The sequence below is a fragment of the Labeo rohita genome, unplaced genomic scaffold (assembly GCF_022985175.1).
Source record: "Labeo rohita strain BAU-BD-2019 unplaced genomic scaffold, IGBB_LRoh.1.0 scaffold_407, whole genome shotgun sequence".
NCBI classification, from domain to species: domain Eukaryota; kingdom Metazoa; phylum Chordata; class Actinopteri; order Cypriniformes; family Cyprinidae; genus Labeo; species Labeo rohita.
In genome coordinates, this window is record NW_026129325.1 from 53544 (window position 1) to 59837 (window position 6294).

The window sequence follows — 6294 nt, forward strand, 5'->3', positions numbered from 1 at the left end:
ACATTAATTCTGCTGATGCCATTGTAGGCATTTCACCTTCATACTGCTGAGGGGTTATAGTCCCTTTTATACATATTGGGTGTCCGGTGAAACTGATGTGATAGTTTTAAACATAAGGAGTGAAATGTTACAGCATTGGTGCACTGGAAAGGCAACAGCCCAGAAAAAGCAAATGATTTAGCAGGCGGTGGCCAAAGACAATTGTTCTCTCCTTATTCTTCCTGACTAATTTGTCTTTAGTTTTGTGTTTTGTTAGAGTCTTTGTCTTTGTCTTACACAGTAACGTGTTACTGTACTCTAATTACTTTCTCTGGTAACACAGTAAAGTTATGCATTACATTTTAAATTTGTGCATGTTGATTACAGTTAGTAATGTCAGTAAAATGACATTACTTAAGTTACAAATGCAGAGTTAAACAATATAAAGTTAAAATAATGTTTTTGCACATCAGACGCCCTTTAATAAATCAATGTTCATGTCTGTCATTCTTCAGTTGTAAAGAAATTGTTTTTTTTTTGAGGAAAACATTTCGGTGCCCTGAGTTTGAACTTCCAAAATACAGTTTGAATGCAGCTTCAAACTATCCCAAATGCAGTTGTAAACGATCCCAGGTGAGTTTGATCGCTGTTGTTTGATCTTCTTTCCATGTTCACTTTGCAAAGACTGGGTTGGGACTTCTGCAGTGACGTAGGATGATTTTGAAATTATTTTTGAAGTTGAAGGAGAAAATACAATTGGAGTTTTTTAACTGTCTTGAGGCAGAATACACAGAGTTCAGAGAGAGCAAGACAAGACGAGCCTTTGAGATTAAAAAGAATTTAAATTGTATATTTTTTTAAATGAAAATAACAGATCGTTTCGCTAGATAAGACCCTTCATCCTCGGCTGGGATCATTTACAAACGCATTTGGGATCGTTTGAAGCCGCATTTAAACTGTATTTCGGAAGATCAAAATCGGGGCACCATACCAGTCCATTATATGGAGATAATCCTGAAATGTTTTCCCCAAAAAACACAATAGGGTCTGGCTGCAGACATCTGCACCTGCACTCTCAGACGCCTGCACTCTCAGACGCCTGCACTTCCGGAAGTGACATCACTTGCAGTCGATATTATTTTTACTTTATTTTATTTATTTATTTATTTTATTGAATCTCTCAACATTTTACAACAGTAGCCAGGTGTTGAAGACAAGAAAAAATAAACTAAATTACAATGTCACTCGCAATCGCCACCTGCACTCTCAGCTACCTGCAACGTCATTTGCAATCAACACAAATGGTGCATGTTGCCAATGGAGACAAGAAGCTGTGGTCGTTAAACGATTAAAACTAATTTAATAGCATAATGTACAGGGTCCTGCAAGTCATCTGTAGGAGATAAAAACAAGACCCGCAAATCCATGGCCACAGAACAGCAGGAGCAGGAGCTGCCACAATTTAAAAAGATATAATGCATGACATGTTTGGCTGACAAAAAAGAAAAACAGCCATTAATATTATTTTTAATAATTTCATAGCTTTTTATGTGCTAACATATAAGATGTATGTTAGTTTTATTTCCATAAATACAAACTACCTGCCAGGAGATAACACATTTATTGTGCCACAATGTAACACATTACTGTCCAGAGCCGTTTTTAAATGTGTGTTAAAATAAATCCTATACAAATGAATATATGAAATAATTCAATATTTGAATGTACAAAATGTGTCAGAACACAATGTGTCGGAATGTTGCCAACACAAGAGTTTGTCCTTGTTTCTTTCCCCCACGTTTCTTATTTTTATTACATTATATATATATATATATATATATATATATATTTTTTTTTTTTTTTTTTTTTGCATCTTAACCCCTAGAAGAAAACGAGAGATTGAGATCAGTTTATAAATATAGCTGCAAGCAGCAATTAAGGGACCGAGCACAACAGAGGCAGAATAAGGAGAAACCATGGCAGTGAGCATCAGACCAACTGCAACAATGCGTAATTAAAGACGTTTAAGTTGATTTTAGTCAAACTGTCTGAAAAAAATGTAAATACAATCAATAGTAGTATGATTTAAAGGGGTCATCGGATCGTCTAGGTTACAACTGTAACTCTCGATCCCTGAAGGAGGGAACGGAGACGTTACGTCCTCCTGCGCTGAATGCCGGGTTGCGTCTCGGCTCCTCAGCATAAACCTGAATGAGTGGATGCACGCCGCCATCTTATATACCCATGTGTACGGGGGAGTGGCTTGACATGCAACTTCCACTCGCTAATGTTCATTGACCTGATTTCTTAAGCTCAGAGGTGTTGATATGATAAAGTTAATATGATTCTTTAGGGTCTTAATGAAAAGTCTATAATATACTTTGGTTAAAAATTCTCAATAGTTGTGTAAAACAACACCCTTTTTACCTTGCCAAAATTAGCTCTGCAAAAATCATCTCATTCATAAATGGCGACCACTATGTTTATTATTACATCCAGCAACACAACACCTCAATCGCTCAATCAGAGATATTCTTGTCTAACTTACATCCCTGCTCTGGCATCGAAACAAGGAAAGTTACTGGACTGTGACAGCTGGTCTGAGGTAAGAGCTCATGTCAACCAACTATCGTGGGAGTGGCCTCTGTGGGTGTGACGCCACAACAACAGGCATCTGAGAACGGCTCGATTTGAAAAAGAGAATATTATTTTTACACATTACTTAAAAACCACTGCATGAATTTTTATCATTATAGTGTAGATTTGTACATACACTGCCAACACACATTAATGTTCAAACAACATGTAAAAGTGAACTTGGCATCCGATGACCCCTTTAACAGTTTATCACTTCTGACTAATAGCTGGTGGTGTTACCAAATAATTGTGGTGTGGTCAGTGTGAGGTGAAAATGACACAATGTTTGGTGTCAATATGTTAAAGCTTTGCAGAGATACAGCTTCAGATGCAGTTTGGCATTATTCTAGCATATTTGTTGTGTAGACAATAACACTTATAGATGGAGGTCTGCTGAAAAGCAGCAACTTAATGAAGGCTCAATAAAGGCAAAGAAATCAGGGAGATCAATAGATTTCCATTTACAATATTTTACAATTTGAGAAAAGTATACATTACGATGTGACAATTCCATTAAAAAAAAATTAAATGGTCAAATGGTCAGACAGCCCTAAATCAGAGAGGAAAAAAAATTGTTGATAAGAATGCACTATTAGAAGAAAAAAAACAGATCTAAAGTGTGTCCCTTGATATGTGTAGAGCAGTTCACAAGCTGCTTCACTCCAGTAAAGACAGAAAGTCCTTTGCCAATGTAGATACTTTATTAGCTGCATCTCCACCATCAGGCCAAAGGCAACAAAGGCAAGCATACTAGTGCGTGCCAGGGCCAGTTGTGTTTTCGCTGTCACCTCTGGGGCTTGATCGTGCCTAGTCAGGGCTTCCTCAGGGCCAACAGCCTGGGAATTTCAACCCACTTTGGCTGAAAGGATAACAGTTCAGTGAGACAGAAGACAGTGCCCATACCTCCTCAGATTAAGCCCATTGGGGAAAATTAATATAAATGCTCATTCATTCTAAATAAATTTGACAGAAACATATGAGGGTCTATCAGTATTTTTCATTTGTCTTTACACATTTGAAATTAAAAGCCCTAATGGAGTTGTTTTGTTCATTCATGTCATCACAAATAAACAGAGCAGCTGCAACTAAACAAGTGTGTGTTGTCTTTTTATGTGAAATAATGATAATATCAGTTTGATTTAGCAAGCTAGTGCAAATTAATAAATTATTATTTTTACTGTAAATTCATTGGTATGTACATTGGTATGTATATTTTTATGTACAGAACAAACATCCTTTTCTGTTAAGTTCATTTTATGATGTAGTTTCATTAATCTTCCCCTCGCTGGTGAAATGCTGGGGTTGTGTGATGTTTGTTTCAGTGAGGCGGGTGTTGAGGGCAGGTTTTACAGTAGTGCTGGTCTGACAGTGGAAACACGGATTGATTTTGGGCTCACGGTTTGAGGTGCAAAGTCGTTGGCCCTGCCTGGCTCATTGTTAGCCCTGGGGTGCTTCTCAGGATCCTTCCTCATTTCCTCGCTCCTCCGTCCTCCATCCTTATGACCAATAAACCGATCGAGCTCAACCGTCTTGTAGGATATCTCAGTTCTCTAATTGCACTGTGAGGAGGTGAGGATCAAGGAGTGTTTTATGAACTAAATGTGACGCATGTATAAATTCTCCTCCCCCTTCACATCTGTCATAATAATTTACATTTATATTTTACCTTTACACTTTAAATAATGTAATGTATTTCAACAGGGGGCCTTGCTTTATTCATATTTATTATGAATGTCTTAAATAACGAACTTTAACAACGTATGGGCAGATCCCTTTAGCGCAGCTGATGACGCTTTGAAATGACGCTTGAGTGGTCAAGAATATTACAATGTTCATCCTTTGATTCCTTTGTCTTGCGTCTTTTCCTTGGATCCTTCCCTTGCGTCCTGAAGGGATGGAGCTAAGACACAAGAAAAGGAAATGAGGATGCACAAATAAGAAATGAGAAATGAGAAGCACCCCCGGTACACATTAGCCCAACAGTGGAAAAGCGGCTATTGTCAGCATGAATGTTAAAATCTTATCCCCAGGAAGAGAGCAAGTTCCTGTAAGCAGTTTTACAGGCTGCCATTGACTCGAGCAAAAGAAGAACAATACCACCAATGTTTACAATAGGTGCCTGCCTTATGTGCTTAGCCCCTCATGAATTAATTAGAACTGTTTTTATGTTGTTATTATTAGGGGTTCGAGCACGCAGTGCTGAAACCCTATTGTAATTGTAAGGATTTTTTTTATTATTATTTTTCTCCGCTAAAACTGATCGTGCAGACCAAACCGTAAGGCCTAGAGACCTGAAATTTGGCCAGAACGTAGAGCTCCCCGATGAACGAATCTATCAAAGTCTCGCCGTAATCGGCCTAAAGGTGGCGCTATAGCGCAAAAAACTAACTTTTTTGACATTTTTGGCCCTAGCTCGTACAATTTTTGTCGTAGACTCAAAAACTTTACATCGTTGCAATCCTTGGGTCAAGGCGAACAAAAGTGGCGCAGATTTTTCGTACGAAGCCCGGTTTTTCCGCAAAATGGTGTTGTATCCGAAACCTACTCTTGCGAACTAGTCCTAGGTTTTTCGCCCGATCGGAACCAAACCAGTGCAGAAATGTTGTCTGGACAGTGAATATCAATAATTATCAAAAAAATCTTAAATTTTGACTCATCATTGCGAAAGGGCCCCAAAAAGTTTGTAAGGTCGGGGGCCTTTTTTACTAAAATGGCTATAACTCATGAACCAAATGAGATATCTTCACCAAACTTGGTACACATATGTATAAGCTCAATCTTTGGTCAAATAAAAAAAATCTCAAAAAAACATGGCCGCCATCGGCCAATGAAGTTTGAGCACTAATTAGACAAGGTTAACGGAGGTCGATCGGAACAAAACTCGATGGGCACGTTCGACTGATGGCCCTAAACGTCTGTAAGAATTTTGAAACAAATCGGCCACTAGTTGGCGCTAACGAGTTTTATGGCTCTGTAATCACGTGGTGTTTCACACATCCACACGATATGCATATCATTTCATAGATCTCCTCATGATGAACAACTTTGCCTCAAGAACCATTGCTGTCAATCAAATCGTTCATTAATTATTCACAAATATGTTAAAAACCTACTTTTGCGAACTAGTCCTAGGTTTTTCACTCAATCTCGATCAAACCACTGCAGTAATATTCTCTGGACTCTCTACATCAATAATTATCAAAAAAATGTTGAATTTTGGCCTTCGGTTAGCTATAACAGGGTCATTTTCAAAAGGGGTGTGGCCACATATACCCAAAAGCCTATAAAACCTAAACGAAAACTCAAAATGTTATGAAAATTGGTGAGAACATTTGTCAGATGACTCTTAACGATCATGAAAAGTTTCATGGAGATCAGACCATAGGTGGTGCTATAAGCCTCAAAAAGACAGGATTTCTATGGTAAATGGTCTCAAATTGTTAAAAAATAATGCTCATGTATTCACACAAACACTAGATCTTTATATCATATGACAAATCTCCAAATTTTGAACGACTTTGCATACCACCTTAAAGGCCTTAAATGCTCGAACCCCGGTAATTGCTGCTTGCAGCTATATTTATTATTATTATTATTATATTTATATTTAAAGGGTATCAATGCCAGCTTGATAGTTTTTGAGACATCCAAAATAAGTGAAGAGTTGGCAATATTTAG